A 17889-nucleotide genomic window follows, 5' to 3' on the forward strand; every position below is an offset into this window, starting at 1 on the left:
TCAGGAGCCCAAAAGCTGATGTTTCGGGCCTAGACCCTTCATCAGAAAGGGGGATGGGGAGAGGGTTCTGAAATAAATTGGGAGAGAGGGGGATGCGGACCGGACACCTTCCACCCCAACCTCAAGTTCACCTGGGCCATCTCCAACACATCCCTCACCTTCCTGGACCTCTCAGTCTCCATCTCAGGTAAACAGCTAGAAACTAATGTCCATTTCAAGCTCACTGACTCCCACGCTACCTACAATACATCCCCAATTCCCAATCCTCCGCCTCCGCCACATCTGCTCCCACGATGAGGCATTCCACTCCTGCACATCCCAGATATTCATGTTCTTCAAGGACCGCAATTTTCCCCCTGCAGTGGTCGAGAATGCACTTGACCGCGTCTCCCACATTTCCCGCAACACATCCCGCACACCCCGCCCCTGCCACAACCGCCCTAAGAAGATGCCCCTCGTTCTCACATACCACCCCACCAACCTCCGGATACAACGCATCATCCTCTGACACTTCCGCCATCTACAATCCGACCCCACCACCCAAGACATTTTTCCATCCCCACCCTTGTCTGCCTTCCGGAGAGACCACTCTCTCCGTGACTCCCTTGTCCACTCCACACTCCCCTCCAAACCCACCACACCTAGCACCTTCCCCTGCAACCGCAGGAAGTGCTACACATCCCAGGCCCCAAGATGTCTTTCCATATTAAGCAGATGTTCACCTGCACATCTGCCAATGTGGTATACCGTATCCACTGTACCCAGTGTGGCTTCCTCTACATTGGGGAAACCAAGTGGAGGCTTGGGGACCGCTTTGCAGAACACCTCCGCTCTGTTCGCAATAAACAACTGCACTTCCCAGTCGCGAACCATTTTAACTCCCCCGCCCATTCCTTAGACGACATGTCCATCATGGGCCTCCTGCAGTGCCACCATGGTGCCACCTGAAGGTTGCAGGAACAGCAACTCATATTCCACTTGGGAACCTTGCAGCTCAATGGTATCAATGTGGACTTCACAAGCTTCAAAATCTCCCCTTCCCCCACTGCATCCCAAAACCAGCCCAGCTTGTCCCCGCCTCCCCAACCTGTTCTTCCTCTCACCTATCCCCTCCTCCAACCTCAAGCCGCACCACCATTTCCTACCTACGAACCTCATCCCGCCTCCTTGACCTGTCCTTCCTCCCTGGACTGACCTATCCCCTCCCTACCTCCCCACCCATACTCTCCTCTCCACCTATCTTCTCCTCTATCCATCTCTGGCCCTCGTCCCCCTCCCTCCCTATTTATTTCAGAACCCTCTCCCCATCCCCCTCTTTGATGAAGGGTCTAGGCCCGAAACGTCAGCTTTTGTGCTCCTGAGATGCTGCTTGGCCTGCTGTGTTCATCCAGCTTCACGCTTTGTTATCTTGGATTCTCCAGCATCTGCTGTTCCTATTATCTCTAGACAGACAGCTAGATGATTTCTGTCTACAGGTTCAGGATGCATTTCAATCTTTGTTGCTTTTGCCACTGACAGATTTTTATAAAACAGAGCAATGCAACTAATCAGAATGTTGTTGACAGGCTGAATTTCCTAAACTTGAAAGAGTCTTGGTGTGTTATTCTGTCTGAAATTCTCCACCTTACCAATCCCAAAAATCAACATGATGCAGCACAATGGAATTGGTTACAACCCCAATTTTCAAGTTGCTAAACTCTCCTGGTTTTTATCAATTATAGCATTCCATCTTCTATTTCAGTTCATGGGTCCCAAAATGAAAATTATGTGGTATCTTAATTTTTTTAGCCTATTAACCCAATAAACCTAAGTCAATACTTCCCCCATAGACTGAGTATTTTTTTTAAATTTAAAATTGCTGTTTGAATTTGGATTCTGTTGCATTCATACATATGATAGAATTCATTTGTATCATGGTCATTGTTTTCCCATTGATTACTCTGCCTTACTTTACAATTCCAGATCTTATATCTCTAAACAGTTTTATCTCTTGTTTGGTTCACAGCATATTGTTTCAGGAAACCATCATGAAAGTACTCTGCAGATTAATGTTCTGAACAATCCTTGCCAATTTGTGACTCAGGCCAAAATGAGGTTGTCGATAATTTCATCGTACAACACATCAGACTGGAGGTGCCAAGTGAACCACCCTTGCTCCTATTTCCAATGTTCTTATTTGATTGATCCAGTAAATGTGAAGATTAAAATATCACACAATTATTATTTTGGCCTTAAAACAGTCATTTCTTGTTTAATGATAATGGGAACTGCAGATGCTGGAGAATCCAAGATAATAAAATGTGAAGCTGGATGCACACAGCAGGCCAAGCAGCATCTCAGGAGCACCAGTCAACTCTGCCAAGCTCCTCCATCACGTCTCTGTAGTTGTCCTTATTCAGCTGTATTTCCATTACCTCTGATTCTACCTCCTTCTTCTTATGCTCAAGGTCGTGATCTCTGCTAGGCATTCCTGTCAAATTTCTCTGTTTAGAATCTAGACGCTTCCTTTCTCTTTCCTGGAATGTGAGTTTAACTGTTAAGGCCAGTATTTGTTGGGCATTGAATTGAGACACTTGCCAGGCTATTTTGGAGGGCAGTTCAGAATCAACCATGTATCTATTGTCTTGTACACCAGACTGGGTAAGGATCCTGGGCCCTGACAGGACTCAGTGAGGTATAAATTTCACAATAGTGGACCCTGACAGGGCTCAGTGAGGGACAGATTTCCCAATCCCGAACCCTAACTAGACTTAGTAAGGGTTAAACCACAAATTGAAGGCAGGATGTGGTGGAGACATATCTGCTGGCCAGTGAAGAATTGCCGTCCATTTACTTGAAGACAGTAGGAACTGCTGTGCTGGAGTCTGAGATAACACAGTGTGGAGTGGGAGGAACACAGCATGCCAAACAGCATCAGAGGAGCAGGTAGGCTGACATTTCAGGTCGGGACCCTTCCTCATTTTTCTGAAGAAGGATTCCAACCTGGAACGTCATCTTTCCTGCTCTTCTGATACTGCCTGGCCTGTTATGTTCCTACAGCTCCATACTGTGTTATCTCCATCCATTTACTTGTTCTGTTTGTATCACTTCTACTTATCATGGAAGGAAATCCAAAACTTCAATGTCAAGATCCTCGCCAGCTTATATCAGAATAACCAACTTTATGTTGGATTTCTCTTTATTGCATCTCTAATTTGAGCCACTGCTGACTGAGATTACAGACTTAGGTTTGGATTGTTCAACAATCCCTTCCAACTTGTGTACTGATTATTGTTGGGCCCTCTAACAGTAGGTACCTTTTCTTGTTTAATGCTTCATTCAGTGGTGGTACCTACTGTTAGTTTGAGATTTCTGAATACTTCAAAGTACATAGCAAAATACGGCAAAGTCAATGATAATAAACTGTGAAGCTGAATGAACACAGCAGGCCAAGCAGCATCTCAGGAGCACAAATGCTGATGTTTCGGGCCTAGACCCTTCATCAGAGAGGGGGATGGGGTGAGGGTTCTGGATAAATAGGGAGAGAGGGGGAGTCGGACCGAAGATGGAGAGAAAAGAAGATAGGTGGAGAGGAGAGTATAAGTGGGGAGGATGGGAGGGAATAGGTCAGTCCAGGGAAGACAGACAGGTCAATGAGGGGGGATGGGGTTAGTAGGTAGGAAATGGAGGTGCAGCTTGGGGTGGGAGGAAGGAATGGGTGAGAGGAAGAACAGGTTAGGGAGGCAGAGACAGGTTGGACTGGTTTTGGGATGCAGTGGGTAGAGGGGAAGAGCTGGGCTGGTTGTGTGATGCAGTGGGGGGAGGGGACGAACTGGGCTGGTTTTGGGATGCGGTGGGGGAAGGGGAGATTTTGAACCTGGTGAAGTCCACATTGATACCATTGGGCTGCAGGGTTCCCAAACGAAATATGAGTTGCTGTTCCTGCGCCAGCTTCAAAATCTCCCCTTCCCCCACCGCATCCCAAAACCAGCCCAGTTCATCCCCTCCCCCAACTGCATCACACAACCAATCAGCTCTTCCCCTCCACCCACTGCATTCCCAAAACCAGCCCAGCCTGTCTCTGCCTCCCTAACCTGTTCTTCCTCTCACCCATTCCTTCCTCCCACCCCAAGCTGCACCTCCATTTCCTACCTACTAACCCCATCCCCCCTCATTGACCTGTCCGTCTTCCCTGGACTGACCTATCCCCTCCCTACCTCCCCACCTATACTCTCCTCTCCACCTATCTTCTTTTCTCTCCATCTTCGGTCCGCCTCCCCCTCTCTCCCTATTTATTCCAGAACCCTCACCCCATCCCCCTCTCTGATGAAGGGTCTAGGCCCAAAACGTCAGCTTTTGTGCTCCTGAGATGCTGCTTGGCCTGCTGTGTTCATCCAGCTTCACACTTTATTATCTTGGATTCTCCAGCATCTGCAGTTCCCATTATCCCCTCTACGGCAAAGTCAGCATGGTTTCATCAAGGGGATGTCATGTCTGGTAAATCTGTTAGTATTTTTTGAAGTTGCCTTTATTCAGCTGTTGTACCATTACCTCTGATTCTATCTTCTCCCTCTTCTGCTATGCTAGTGATCTCTACTAGGCATTCCTGTCAAATGTCTTTGTTTGGAATCTCGATGTTTCCTTACTCTTTCCTGGAATGTTGGCTTAACTGGTAAGGCCAGTATTTGTTGGGCATTGAACGGAGACACTTACCAGGCTATTTCAGAGGGCAGCAAGTAATGAGCAGTGGCAAATGGAATTTAATCCAGAAAATTGTGAAATGATGCTGTTTGGAAAAACAAGGGTGTACATGTTGAATGGTCAGACCTTAGGAAATGCAGAGGATCAACACAACTGTAGAAGCCCTAGCGTGCAGAAGAAGGCCATTTGGCATTTTGGGGCTACACTGACCCTTTGAAGAGCATTCTAGACAGACCAACCTTTCTCCCCTATCCCTGTATTTTTCATGGCTAATCCATCTAGCCTGCACATCCCTGTAGGGCATTTTAAGCATGGCCAATCCACCAGCACACATTTTTTTAGATTAGATTAGATTCCCTACATTGTGAAAACAGGCCCTTCAGCCCAAGGTTAGAATTGAACCCGGGTTCCTGGCACTGTTGGAGGAAGCAGTGCTAACCACTGAGCCACTGTACCGCCCAATGGCATGCATGTCTATAGATATTTGAAAGCAGCTGAACAGGTAGCTGTAGTAGATCAGAAATCAAATGGGTTACTTGCTTTTAATTTGTTAGACATAGAATAAAAGAGCAAGTAGGTTATAATGAGGCTGTATATAATGTTAGTTAGACCACAAATGATCATCACAGTATAGGAAGAATATGATTGCTCTGGAAAGGGTGCAGAGGAGATTCACCAGAATGTCTTCTGGGCTGGATCGATTTAGCCATGAATGTTTCTTAGAGCAGAAAAAGCTGAGGGGAGACCTGATGGAGGTATGCAATGATCTGAAGGCCAAAGACAGGATAGATAGGATGAAACACTTACCCCTAGTAGAGGGGTCAATAACCAAGTGGTGTAGTTTTAAGGTAAGCAGCAGGAAGCTTAGAGGGGATTTGAGGACTAGGTATTTACTCCAAAAGGGGTAAATATCTGCAACTAATGTCATAAAAGGGTGATAGAGGCAGGAACCCTCAAGACATTTAAGAACTATTTAGATGAACGCCTGAAACACAACAACATACAAGGCTATAGGCCAAGTGCTGGTAAGTGTAATTAGAACAGATAGATGTTTGGAGGCCAGCACAGACAAATGGGCTGAAGGATCTCTTTCCATGATGTATAAACTCTATGGCTCTTAAGAACATTTGAGGAATGAATATTTCCAGCTAATATCATAAAAAGATGTAACATCTCCTCACTGCCAGCAGGCACAGTGTGATCAGCATCCAACACATTCTCCACCACAGCCAGAAGAGCCAAGTCCTTTTTTCCAAACATCATCTCATCATCGTCCTTGATGAATGTGTTAATCCTTGTGAATAACAAGAAAGCAGAGAGACACAATCATTTGCTTTGTCCTGCCTTCTAGGCAGCAAAGAATAACTGTGAGAGATGAAGATCCTCATCAATTAGCCTGAAATATTTTACAGTGGCACTTACACCAATGCCCACTTACTGTAACTAACAAGAACAAGACATTTCATGGGCAGCATGGTGGCTCAGTGGTTAACACGGCTGCCTCACAGCGCCAGGCGACCAGGTTTGATTTCAGACTCAAGCGTCTGCCTGCATGGAGTTGCACGTTCTCCTTGTGTGTGCATGGGTTTCCTCCAGGTGCTCCGGTTTCCTCCCACAGTGCAAAGGTGGGTTAGCCATGCTAAATTGCTCATTGCATGTTCTGTAGGAAATGCAGCAGTAGGGTAGGGGGCAGGTCTGGGTGGGATGGTCTTCGGAGGGGGTGTGTCAGTGTGGACTTGATGGACTGGTTGGCCTGCTTCCACACTGTAGGGATTTTATGGCAATACAATTAATCCAGAGATGGTAGGGACTGTAGGTGCATTTATAAACACAATTAATCCAGCGCTTCTGTTGTTTCACATTGACATTTGGAAATAACTGGGGATAAATCTTAGGAAAGCATTTGAACTCCCACATCCTCAGCAACGAAGGACTATCTACAGTATATCAATTAAGTAATTTATCCTTATTCTTGTGAAGATCCATGTAATTTATTTTTACGAGAATGTTTATTTCTTTCATTTACTTTCAGTGCTTTGCCCTTGGCACATACCATGCAGCCAGCTTAGACCAATAAGTTCCAGAGTAGTAACCATATGGAGTCTCCATACAGCGCTGAAGTGATCGATAAAATTGATCCAGTAAATCCCAGCCTGAAAAGAAATTAAATATTTGAAAATACGCTGCACCTGAACACTATAAAGCTCTCCATTCAAAATCAACAATGTCGAGGATGCACTTTTGTTCAGCAAACTCCAACTTGATGAAGCTATTTCACTGCTATCTCTCTGGTCCACTGTAGCCAGAATAATAAAATACAAGTGAAAGAGATTCCCATTTAGCTGTTCCTGTTTGAGGTATTTGCACACCCGGTAACTCTGATCCTCCTCTTTTTACCTGAAATTGATTGACATTGGCCCATTACCATGTTGACATGGATAGATGTAGCAATAAGTTTAGTCATCAGTTGCCACTTGATTTGAGGATGATATCTGCTAAGGGTCATGAGTTTCTGCCATAGCTTTTACTGTTAACTTAAAAGATTGCTACTTAGCTGTGTCTAAAGATCACATCATAATTATAGTCGAGGGAGGCATTCAGTGCATCCTGATTTAACAGGGCTTGCCAACAACCGAAAATTGCAGTATCATCATCTTTTCAATGATTTTAAGGTTTTAGTCTCCATCATTCAATTAATAAATTAATTTCACATCTGGATCATCATTTGTGATGTTGAAAAATTTCCAAACATTCCTGAATCATGTTTAGAGTTTGTAAACAGCAATCCATTGAACAGGGAGATGAAGAAAGTGTGATGAACTGAGTCAAACTAACATTCAGACAGATACTTACCAAAGTGGCCAGCCGATATCAACAGAGATAACAAGATGTAGAGCTGGATGAGTACAGCGGGCCAAGCAGCATCAGAGGAGCAGGAAAGTTGACGTTTTGGGTCTAGATTCTTCGAGGCCCGAAACGTCAGCTTTCCTGCTGCTCTGATGCTGCTTAGTCTGCTGTGTTCATCCAGCTCCACACCTTGTTATCTCGGATTCTCCAGCATCTGCAGTTCCTACTATTTCTGAAGCCTATATCAACTGAATTGATTTCAAACAATGTGACACAATGTAAATCTGCTTCACAGTTACAACCCTGAGTTCCATCTCTTTCACCAGACTCTGTATTTATAACAGCAGATAGGGAAGGATTATTCAGTCCCACATCATTATTGCACCGTATGATATAACTGGAAAGACCACAAGGACCAAGCAAAGTAGGACAAAGTGTCTTCTTCATTCTTTCATCCTCATCTATGCCTGATTGCAAAAGATTATAACAAGCACTGCACATGAAAAGGCATCAAATTATGAAAGGATAACATACTTGTGTAACATAGATAAATTCAAGGAAATAAAACAACACGCATACATTAGTTGTCAAATAAAGCCGCTTTGATCGTAGAAACAAAGGCAACTGGTCCAGCAGGTTGTTAGGATTGTTTCTGTGAAAAGAAAATGCTAAAGGAGATCCAGAATTCATCATGGTCTTAGCAGACCCACCACTGGAGAAATCAAAGCCCTGCAGCCCAAAATGCTGCTGGCTACCGTATCCATATTTCCACTCTCTGAAATGCTGAAGGAACTTGGTCAAGTTGTTGGCCCTTTGCACGATTATAAACAAAATGTCACTGCAAAGTGGTCTTAATTCATGTTTCCGACAAGAAGAGAGGAAACTGATAATCCAGCCATTGTGGAGAAGCTTCCAAAGTTCATGGTGTGGCTTTTATACTGTGGCTTGAAGATTATCCAGTGAGATGCCCTGAGGTCAAAATGGAGAGAAGGCCAAAATATCAATATCAAAATATCATTGGGGGCATTGCATTCTTCCTTCCAGGACAAAAGTGGACCTGACAGCAATGGATGACTTAATTACAATTTTTTTCTTGGGATTTTAATAACTCAGAAGGAAAAATCGGTAAGATTGGCGAAAGGAAAAGAATAGAGAGGGATTTTGGAATGTCTATGAGACGGTTCTTTTTAATTTTGGAGTAGCAGAGCCCACAAAAGAATAGGCAGTTCTGGATTTAGTGATGAGTAATGAGGCAGACTTGATTGGGAAGCTTAATGTGAAGGAACTGCCAGGGGATAGTGACCACAATATGATAGAATTCATCCTGCAGTTTGAGAAAGAAGATACTGGATAGGCATAATGGCATTACAACTGAGTAAAGGGAATGACAAAGACAGGAGGAAGGAGCTGGCCAGAGTTGATCGGAAGGGAAGTCTAGCAGGAAAGACAGTGGAGCAGCAATGGCAGAAGTTTTTGGAGGTAATTCGGAAGGCACGGCAGAAATTCATCCCAAGGAAGAAGGAACATACTAAGCGAAGGTTGGGGTAACGACGGCTGGCAAGGGAAGTCAGAATAGCATAAAAGTGAAAGATTAGTGGGAAGTCAGAGCATTGGGAAGACTTTAAAAGCCAGCAGAGGACAACTAAAAAAGCAATAAGATGGAAGAAGATGGACTATGATGAAAAGACAGCTAGTTGTATAAAAGATTGCAAGAGTATTTTTAAATATATGAAACATAAGAGAGACATAAGAGTGGATATTCGATAGCTGGAAATGGAGGCTAGTGAAGTGGAAATGGGGAACAAACACACCAGTCGTATATCAGAACTTGAAGAGAGTCAGGGGTCAGAGGTCAGTGTAATGGCAATCACTAAGGAGAAGGTGCTGTGGAAAGGTTGAAAACTGGATAAATCATCAGGACCAGATGGATATACGCCAGAGTTAGCTGAGGAGATTGTAAAGGCAATTGTGGTAATCTTTCAGGAAACGCTGGAATCAGGGAGGATCATGGAAGACTGCAAAATGGCCAACATAACACTCCTGTTTGAGAAGTGAGAGAGGCAGAAGATTGTTAGCCTGTCCTTGGTCATTTGTAAGATTTTGGAGACCATTATATAGGAAGACACTGTGGAGCACTTGGAAGTGTATGGTAAAATAGAGCTGCGTCTGCCCGCTTCATCAACGGAAGGTAACCGACAAATCTGTTAGAATTCATTGAGGAGGTAATGAGCAAGTTAGACAAAGGAGAGCCAGTGGATGCAATTTATTTGACTTTCCAGAAGGCCTTTGACAAGGATGCTGTCAAATAAAATAAGAATCCATAATGTTAGGAGAAACATACTGGCATGGAAATAGGATTAGATGACTGGCAGAAGGCAGAGAGTGGTACTAAAGGGGCCTTTTTCAGGATGGCGGTCGGTGACTAGTGGAATTCCACAGGGGTCAGTGATGGGACCATAGCTATTCACATTATACATGAACAATTTGAACAAAGGAACTGAGGCCATTGTTGTTAGGTGCTCAGGTGACACAAAGATAGGCAAATGGAAAGACAGCATTGAGGATTTGGAGATGCTGCAGAAAGACTTGGAGAGGGTTAGAGATTAGGAAAAGTAGTGGCAGACAGAATACAATGTTGCAAAGTGTAAAGTAATGCACATTGGTAGGAAGAATAGAGGTGCAGACTAGTTTATAAGTGGAGAAATGTTTTGGAAATCTGAAGCACAAAGGGATTTGCAAGTCCTGGTTCAGGATTCTTTTAAGGTTAACATGCAGGGCATCAATATGACGAATGGCAGGTGTCTTTTCGCTAGGGTGGGTGATTTCAAGACTAGAGGGCATATTTTAATGGCAAGAAGACAGTTTGAGAAAGGACATGAGGGCAACATTTTTTAGACAGACAGTGTACGGAATGAACTACTAAAAAGAAACGGCAGACGTAGACGTGGGTACAGTCACAAAATTTAAAAGACATTAAGGCTCTTGGGTAGATTTGTAGCTCAGGTTGTGGTTGCTGTGGTTGGTTTGCTCACTGAGCTGGTTCATTCATCCACAGACATTTCATTGCCCTGCTAGATAACATCATCAGTGCAGCCTCCAGTGAAGCACTGTTGTGTATTCCCTCCTGGTATTTCAATTTTGAGGTCCATTGGATTTGATTACCTCGTTTCCAGTTTTCCTTCACAGTGGAGTATATACAAGATCTAGTACTATGTGTTTGTTGATGGTCTTCTTGGTGGAGAACCAGGCCCATAGGTATTCCCGTGCTTGTCTCTGGTTGACCTGTTCTAAGATCCTGGTGTTGTCCCAATCAAACTGGTAGTTCATGTAAATGAAGATGAGTGAGAATTGGTCGTGTCTTCTTGTTACCAGTTGGTTTTCTTGTACCCTTGTGGCCAACTTTCTTCCTGCCTGTCCAATGTAATGTTTGCTGCAGTCCTTGCATGGAATTTTGTATATTACGTTGGTTTGGTCCATAATGGGTAAGGGGGGTCTTTGGTTCGAGTTAGCAGCTGGCATAGGGTTGATGTGGGTTTGTGTGCTATTCTGATAGCCAACTGTTGTAGGAGTCTTGTGGTCAGTTCAGACACGTTCAAGATTAGATAAGAAAGTATGAAGCTGGATGAACACAGCAGGCCAAGCAGCATCTCAGGAGCACAAATGCTGACGTTTTGGGCCTAGACCCTTCATCAGAGAGGGGGGTGGGGAGAGGGTTCTGAAATAAATAGTGAGAGAGGGGGAGGTAGACCGAAGATGGAGAGAAAAGAAGATAGGTGGAGAGGAGAGTGTAGGTGGGGAGGTAGGGAGGGGGTAGGTCAGTCCAGGGAAGACGGACAGGTCAATGAGGTGGGATGAGGTTAGTAGGTAGGAAATGGAGTTGCGGCTTGAGGTTGGAGGACGGGGTAGATGAGAGGAAAAACAGGTTAGGGAGGTGGGGACAAGCTGAGCTGGTTTTGGGATGCAGTGGGGGGAGGGGATGAGCTGGGCTGGTTTGGGGATGCAGTGGGGGATGGGAAGATTTTGAAGTTTGTGAAGTCCACATTGCTACCATTGGGCTGCAGGGTTCCCAAGCGGAATATGAGTTGCTGTTCCTGCAACCTTTGGGTGGCATCATTGTGGCACTGCAGGTGGCCCATGATGGACATGTCATCTAAGGAATGGGAGGGAGAGTTAAAATGGTTTGCAGCTGGGAGGTGCAGTTGTTTATTGTGAACCGAGCGGAAGTATTCTGCAAAGCGGTCCCCAAGCCTCCGCTTGGTTTCCCCAATGTAGATTACATAAGTGTGTTAGACTGTGCACTATCTTCCTGTTGTTTTTTGTGTGATAGACATCATTGGATCCAGTTGTTTGGGTATCCGTTGTCCTTAAATACTTGCTGGAAGTATTCCACTTCTTTTTGGTGTAGCTCTGGGTTGCTGCAGTGTGTTGTTGCTCATTTAAATAGTGTCTTCACGCAACTTCGTATGTGGGTGTTGGGGTGGTTACTGGAAAAGACATTTGGAAAAGTTCATGAGGAGGAAAAGTTTGGAGTGCTATGGGCCAAATGCAGGCAGGTGGGAGTAGTTACTTTGGAAATATAGTCGGTATGGATGAGTTGGACCAAACTATCTATTTCCATGCTGTATGACTTTAAACCCCGCAGGAGAGTGGAGGTTGCCGAGGGTCACTGTTTGAAGGTTCAGTTAGCAGTTAGGAAGGTAAATGCAATGTTAGCATTCATTTCAAGAGGTCTAGAATACAAGTGCAGAGATGTACAGCTGAGGTAGCACCAGGCTCTGATCAGACTGCATTTGGAATATTGTGAGCAGTTTCGGCCCCATATCTGAAGAAGAATGTGCCGACCTTGGTGTCTTAGAGGGAGTTCAGAGGAGGTTCACAAGAATGATCACAGGGATGAAGGGCTTGTCATTTGAAGAGTAGTTGAGGGGTCTGGGTCTGTACTTGATGGAGTTCAGAAGGATGAGGAAGGATCGCATTAAAACTTGCAGAATACTGAAAGGCCTGAATAGAGTGGGCATGGAGAAGATGTTTCCGCTCGTAGGAGCGACTTGGGCCTGAGGGCATCACCTCAGAGTGAAGGACTACACTTTGGAACTGAGCTGAGGAATTTCTGCAATCAAAAGATGGCTAATCTCTGGAACTCATTGTCACAGAGTGCTGTAAATGTCAAGTCGTTAAGTGTATTTAAGACATAGACAGATAGGTTCTTGATTATTAAGGGAATCAAAGGTTACAGGGAGAAAGCAGGTGGATGAAGTGGAGAAACTTAATCAGTCATGATAAAATGGCAGAGAAGACATGATGGGCTGAATGACCTAGTTCTGCTCCTACATCTTATCATCTGGTCTTATAAAACATACTGGTCTGACTCAACTTGCAGACTTCAAAATGGAGTGACAGTACAACCACTGCCTTCCATTCCATGTTGTTGTAACGAAACAACACCAGAAATTGCTGGAGAAACACAGCAGGCCTGGCAGCTTCAGTAGATAAAAAGCAAAGTTAACATTTTGGGTCCAGTGACCCTCCTTCGGAAATACTTTTCATTCTTCCTTAGTTCCTGAAAAAGAAAGTTTCTTGATAGAATGTTATACAAGCTGGAGAATTAAGTGGAACTGGGTGTGGCTGGGTGGGGCAGGATATTTCTGAGGCAGTGCGAGGTGGTGCTGATGGAGAGAAAGGTCAAGAATGTGCATATGGCAATGCATGGCACTGAGTGTGGATCTTAGAATGTGGAGAGAACAGCTGTCTGAGGGGTGTTGTACATCACAGAGGTATCTCTGATCTTGGATGGATTGAAAACACAAAGGATAAACTTTCAGTTGGAATCCATGTGGGAGGAGTCTGAGCAGAGGCTGTCAATGAGGAGTGGGATGTGGCTGTGGAGGCAGGTTTTGGCAAATACCTGGTCAAAAACCTGGAGTTAAAACAAAAGTAATAATGGTGAACAAGAAGGAAGATCAGAATAGAAATTACATCAGAGAGAGGAGAAGAACTTCTTCAAGGAGGTTGGCATACCTGGAAGAGATGTGGTATGTGTTTTCACTGTTTGTTTACCTTCTTGGAAATGGGATGAGGAGGAATATTACTCCACACGGAGATGGTCTTTGCATGCTTCCATGGTTTTACAAAACAATTATAGCCATGAGTGGTGAGGCCATTATTGTTGAGAATGAACCTATCCAGTGCACAGCCTGCAGCTGAGGCTTTGACCTGCGGAACCTAATCTGCCCTACATGTGTTTCCAGACCGGTTGTAATATTGTTGACTCTCAACCAACTTCTGAAATGGCCTAACGAGCCATGAAGTTCAAGGGAAATTAAGGTAAGGCAAAAAATATTAGCCTTGCTCTCAAATTCCCAGATACCATGAAAGAATGAAAATAATAGATCATTGGCAATTTTGAAGGAGCAGAGTGTGAGATTTACTACAGGCGGTGAGAAATAACAGAGTTGGAGGAAAAAAGTCTGAAACACCAGAAATATTATGACTTTCATCCCATCACACTAACTCTTAAGAAGAAAGTATTGTCTTCAAAATTGGATCAGTAGCTTAAACCCATTTTTTTCATAAACTGGGAGCAGCAATGTTGTATGGGTGTGCCAGTTTGCGAACATGAAAGACATGGTTTTCCTATTTGGCTGAGGAACACTTTGGGTTTTGCTATTGTTGCAGACTGTCCTACTTCGTTGATATACTTGTGTGGGAAACTATTTAATTCTTGTTTCTGCTGAAACTGTTTCACTTTCTGTGCATTTCCTGGAGGTGGGCAATTGAATAACAAATAAAGCTCTTACTTTTAACAACTTGACGCTTTGCTCCATGGCCCACATGACTTTTAGAGTATGGTGCTTTTTGTAATAGCTCCAATATTTTCTCACACATGCTGTGAGTTTTGAGGGCCAAGAATTGAATAGACTCTGCTGAATTTCAATATACAATTTTATCTTCTCCTTTTACAATTGATCTGTGATGCTTCCAGACATCTGCCTCTCTCTCCTCCTGGACAATCTTCTCAAGAGGCAGGTCTTTCCTGGACTGCACTAAATCTACAAAGATTCATTCACATTTCCTACTACAATTTTTAAGGGTCACCATAGACACATATGTTTAGTAATCCGCAGAGGTCATTAATTAGATCATTTTTAGATCTCACCAAATATCAAACTCTATTTAAATCTTCATCTCACAAGAACTTTACTTGTTCTGAGATTAAAGTAATTGTCAAAAATGTTCAGTATCCCTCAGTGCGATAACATGAACAGCTTTACTCCAAATACGTTAAAGAAGTGAATTTACGTGTTCAGCTTTTGATTTTGAAGTTATTCCATATTTCAGAAATTGTTTCTTCTCAGGTGTCTAATTTTGTGCTCCTGGCAATAATATTTCCATTGTCATGTCTTCCAAATCTGATACAATATTTTGTTGCTGAAGAGACTTTTATCTTGCACTGATAGCAGTTCAGCTGTTCTTTGCAGCAGTACTTTATAGCTTAAACTTGATTCTCATTTTCTTGCAGGTAAAATGAAGGATTCACACTTAAGTGGCTAAACTAGAGGTTAGAGATAATGGGAACTGCAGATGCTGGAGATTCCAAAATAATAAAATGTGAGGCTGGATGAACACAGCAGGCCAAGCAGCATCTCAGGAGCACAAAAGCTGACGTTTCGGGCCTAGACCCTTCATCTGATGAATGAAGGGTCTAGGCCCGAAACGTCAGCTTTTGTGCTCCTGAGATGCTGCTTGGCCTGCTGTGTTCATCCAGCCTCACATTTTATTAAACTAGAGGTTACCTGCCTTTGTGATAATAGGAACCGCAGATGCTGGAGAATCTGAGATAACAAGGGGTAGAGTTGGGTGAACACAGCAGGACAAGCAGCTCCAGAGGTGTGTAATAACATCTCAGACCCACTTGATTAGAGAAATGACAGAATTCATTCTGCATTTAATAATTTCACATATGACTACCATCAGATAGAAAAGAAAACCCTCCCTCATCTCTGTCTAAAATGGGCAATTCCTTATTCAGTAATGATGCCCTCGGCTCATTGACTCTCCCAGAAGGAGAAACAACTTTTCTGCATCGGCTTTGCCCTCTAAGAATCTTTTACATTTCAATGAAGTCTCCTCTCATTCCACTAAACTGCAAAGAGTATATGACCAAATTAATTAATTAGAAAATTCATTCATACCTGAATCAACCTGGTGAACTTTACACAGTCAGAGATCCATAGAGACCTGCACAGATAAAACCCTTGACCCATCATACCTGTGCCAGTCAAATCCAACTACCTAACTAACCTTCTCTGAACTGGCTCAGTATGAGCCTTCAGTGTAGAGGACACTAATAGCAGAGTGGTGAAGGTGGAGGGGAATTAAACATATTAATTATCAATTGACTATTTACAAAGGTTTAAAGAAACAAGTGGCCTAAAGATCAATTGCTCCCCTTGGCCTGATAGGTTCCATCCCACGACTTTAAAGGAAATATTTTATGCACTGGTAGTAACCTTCCAAGAATCCTAAGATTCTGGAAACATCCCAGAGGATTGGATAACTGTTCAATGTAATACGCTTATTTAAACAAAAGGGATGGAGATTTTTTAAAAGTATCGCTAGTTAGCTTAATATGTCATTGGCAAAATATTAGTCTATTAGATGTGAAAGTAGAGCATTTAGAAATACATAATATAATCAAAATGGAGTCAGCATTATTTTATAGAGGGGAAATCATGTCTGATTAACTTATTGGAGTTCTTTAAGGAGGCAACAAGCAAGATAGATGAAGGGGATTGGGTAATTTAAAAACATTTAGATTTTCAATACGCATTTAACAAGGTGAGGCACATAAAACTACTTAACAAGGTATAAGTCCATGGTATTGAGTGTAATATATGAGTATGGATAGAGGATTGGTTAATGAATAGAAGACAGACAGTTGGGATAAAATGAGCATTTTCACATTGACGATTTTTTAACTAGTGGAGTGCCACAGAGATCGGTGCTGAGGCCACAATTATTTACAATATATGAATGACTTGGATAAGGAAAATGAAAGAATTATAGCTAAGTCTGTGGATGACATAAAAATAGTTGGGCAGACAAGTGGTAAGCTTGATACAAAGAGTTTACAGAGACATATAGACAGTTTAAATGAGTGGACAATGATGTGACTGGTGGAATATAATAAGAGAAAATGCGAAATTATCCACTTTGGCAGGAAAAATGGAAAAGTTAAATATAACTTAAATGGTGAAAGAGAGGAGAAAGCAGCAACATAGAGTGGCTTAGGAGTCCTTATGCATGAATCCCAAACAATAGCATTTAAGCTCCATAGGTAATAAGGAAGACAAATAGAATGTCCATCTTTACGGCAAAGGGAAAGGAGTATAAAATTAGAAGCATCTTGTTAGAACTATACGAGCCACTAGTCTGACCACAGCTGAAATACTGTGAACAGTTTTCATCCCATTACCTATGGAAAGACATATGGCATTGGGCCAGAAAATGTTTATTATTTTCTAATTCTGAATATGGATTGATTTCCTTATGAGGAGAGGTTAAATAGATTGTGCTTGTACTCGCTAGAGGCAGACTTATTAAACTTTCTAAGGTGTTATGGATTTGACAATGTGGATGCAGAGAAGTCATTTCTGGTTGTGTGAGAACCCAAGACCTGACAGCATAACCTCAAAGGAAAGTGTTGTCCAGTTATGACAGATATGAGGAGGAATTTCTGCTCTGAGAGGGTCATGAATCTGCAGAATATGGGACAACACAAGGCTGGATTATTAAATATATTCAAGGCTGAGATGGACAGATTTTTAATTTGTAAAGGAGTCAAGGGATGGAGCCAGGCAGGAGAGTGAAGTTGCTAATTAACAGATCAGCCAAACTCTCACTGAACGACAGAGCAGACTCAATGGACAGAATAGCTGCCTTCTGCTCCTATGTTTTGTGTTGATATTATCATTCTTTACCAGATCTATTCTGCCCTCCATATTATTGAAAGTTCCTTTACAGGCGCTCAGATACTGACTGAAACATACATTAGGTACTTTTCACATGCAAAAAGGGGACATAAATCCTCCTCCAGGCTCTTTACAAAATTTGTTTATGACTGATCCCAGTATTCTCCATAGATGCTAATGTTGTATTTTCGAGCAGTCCAACATGTGATCCTTAAAGGCACATATAAAGCTGCCTTGAGAGGAAGATTTCATTTTGTCACACACACCTAATTGTGAAGACAAATGACACAAGATTGCACTTCCAGCTTGGGGGTATGATGGAAATGCTTCAAACATCCTGGACTGTCGAAGCCCCTTTGAAGCCATGATGAAGATGAACAATTTAGACAAA

The 17889-nt window shown here is 43.0% G+C and overlaps 1 pseudogene; it reads right to left on the bottom strand.

Moving 5' to 3' along the window:
- Positions 1–2336: 2336 nt before the first annotated feature.
- Positions 2337–17889, bottom strand: part of LOC132210551 (sodium- and chloride-dependent neutral and basic amino acid transporter B(0+)-like) — a 34334-nt pseudogene continuing 18781 nt past the window's right edge.

The sequence above is a fragment of the Stegostoma tigrinum genome, chromosome 15 (genome assembly GCF_030684315.1).
Source record: "Stegostoma tigrinum isolate sSteTig4 chromosome 15, sSteTig4.hap1, whole genome shotgun sequence".
Lineage (NCBI taxonomy): Eukaryota > Metazoa > Chordata > Chondrichthyes > Orectolobiformes > Stegostomatidae > Stegostoma > Stegostoma tigrinum.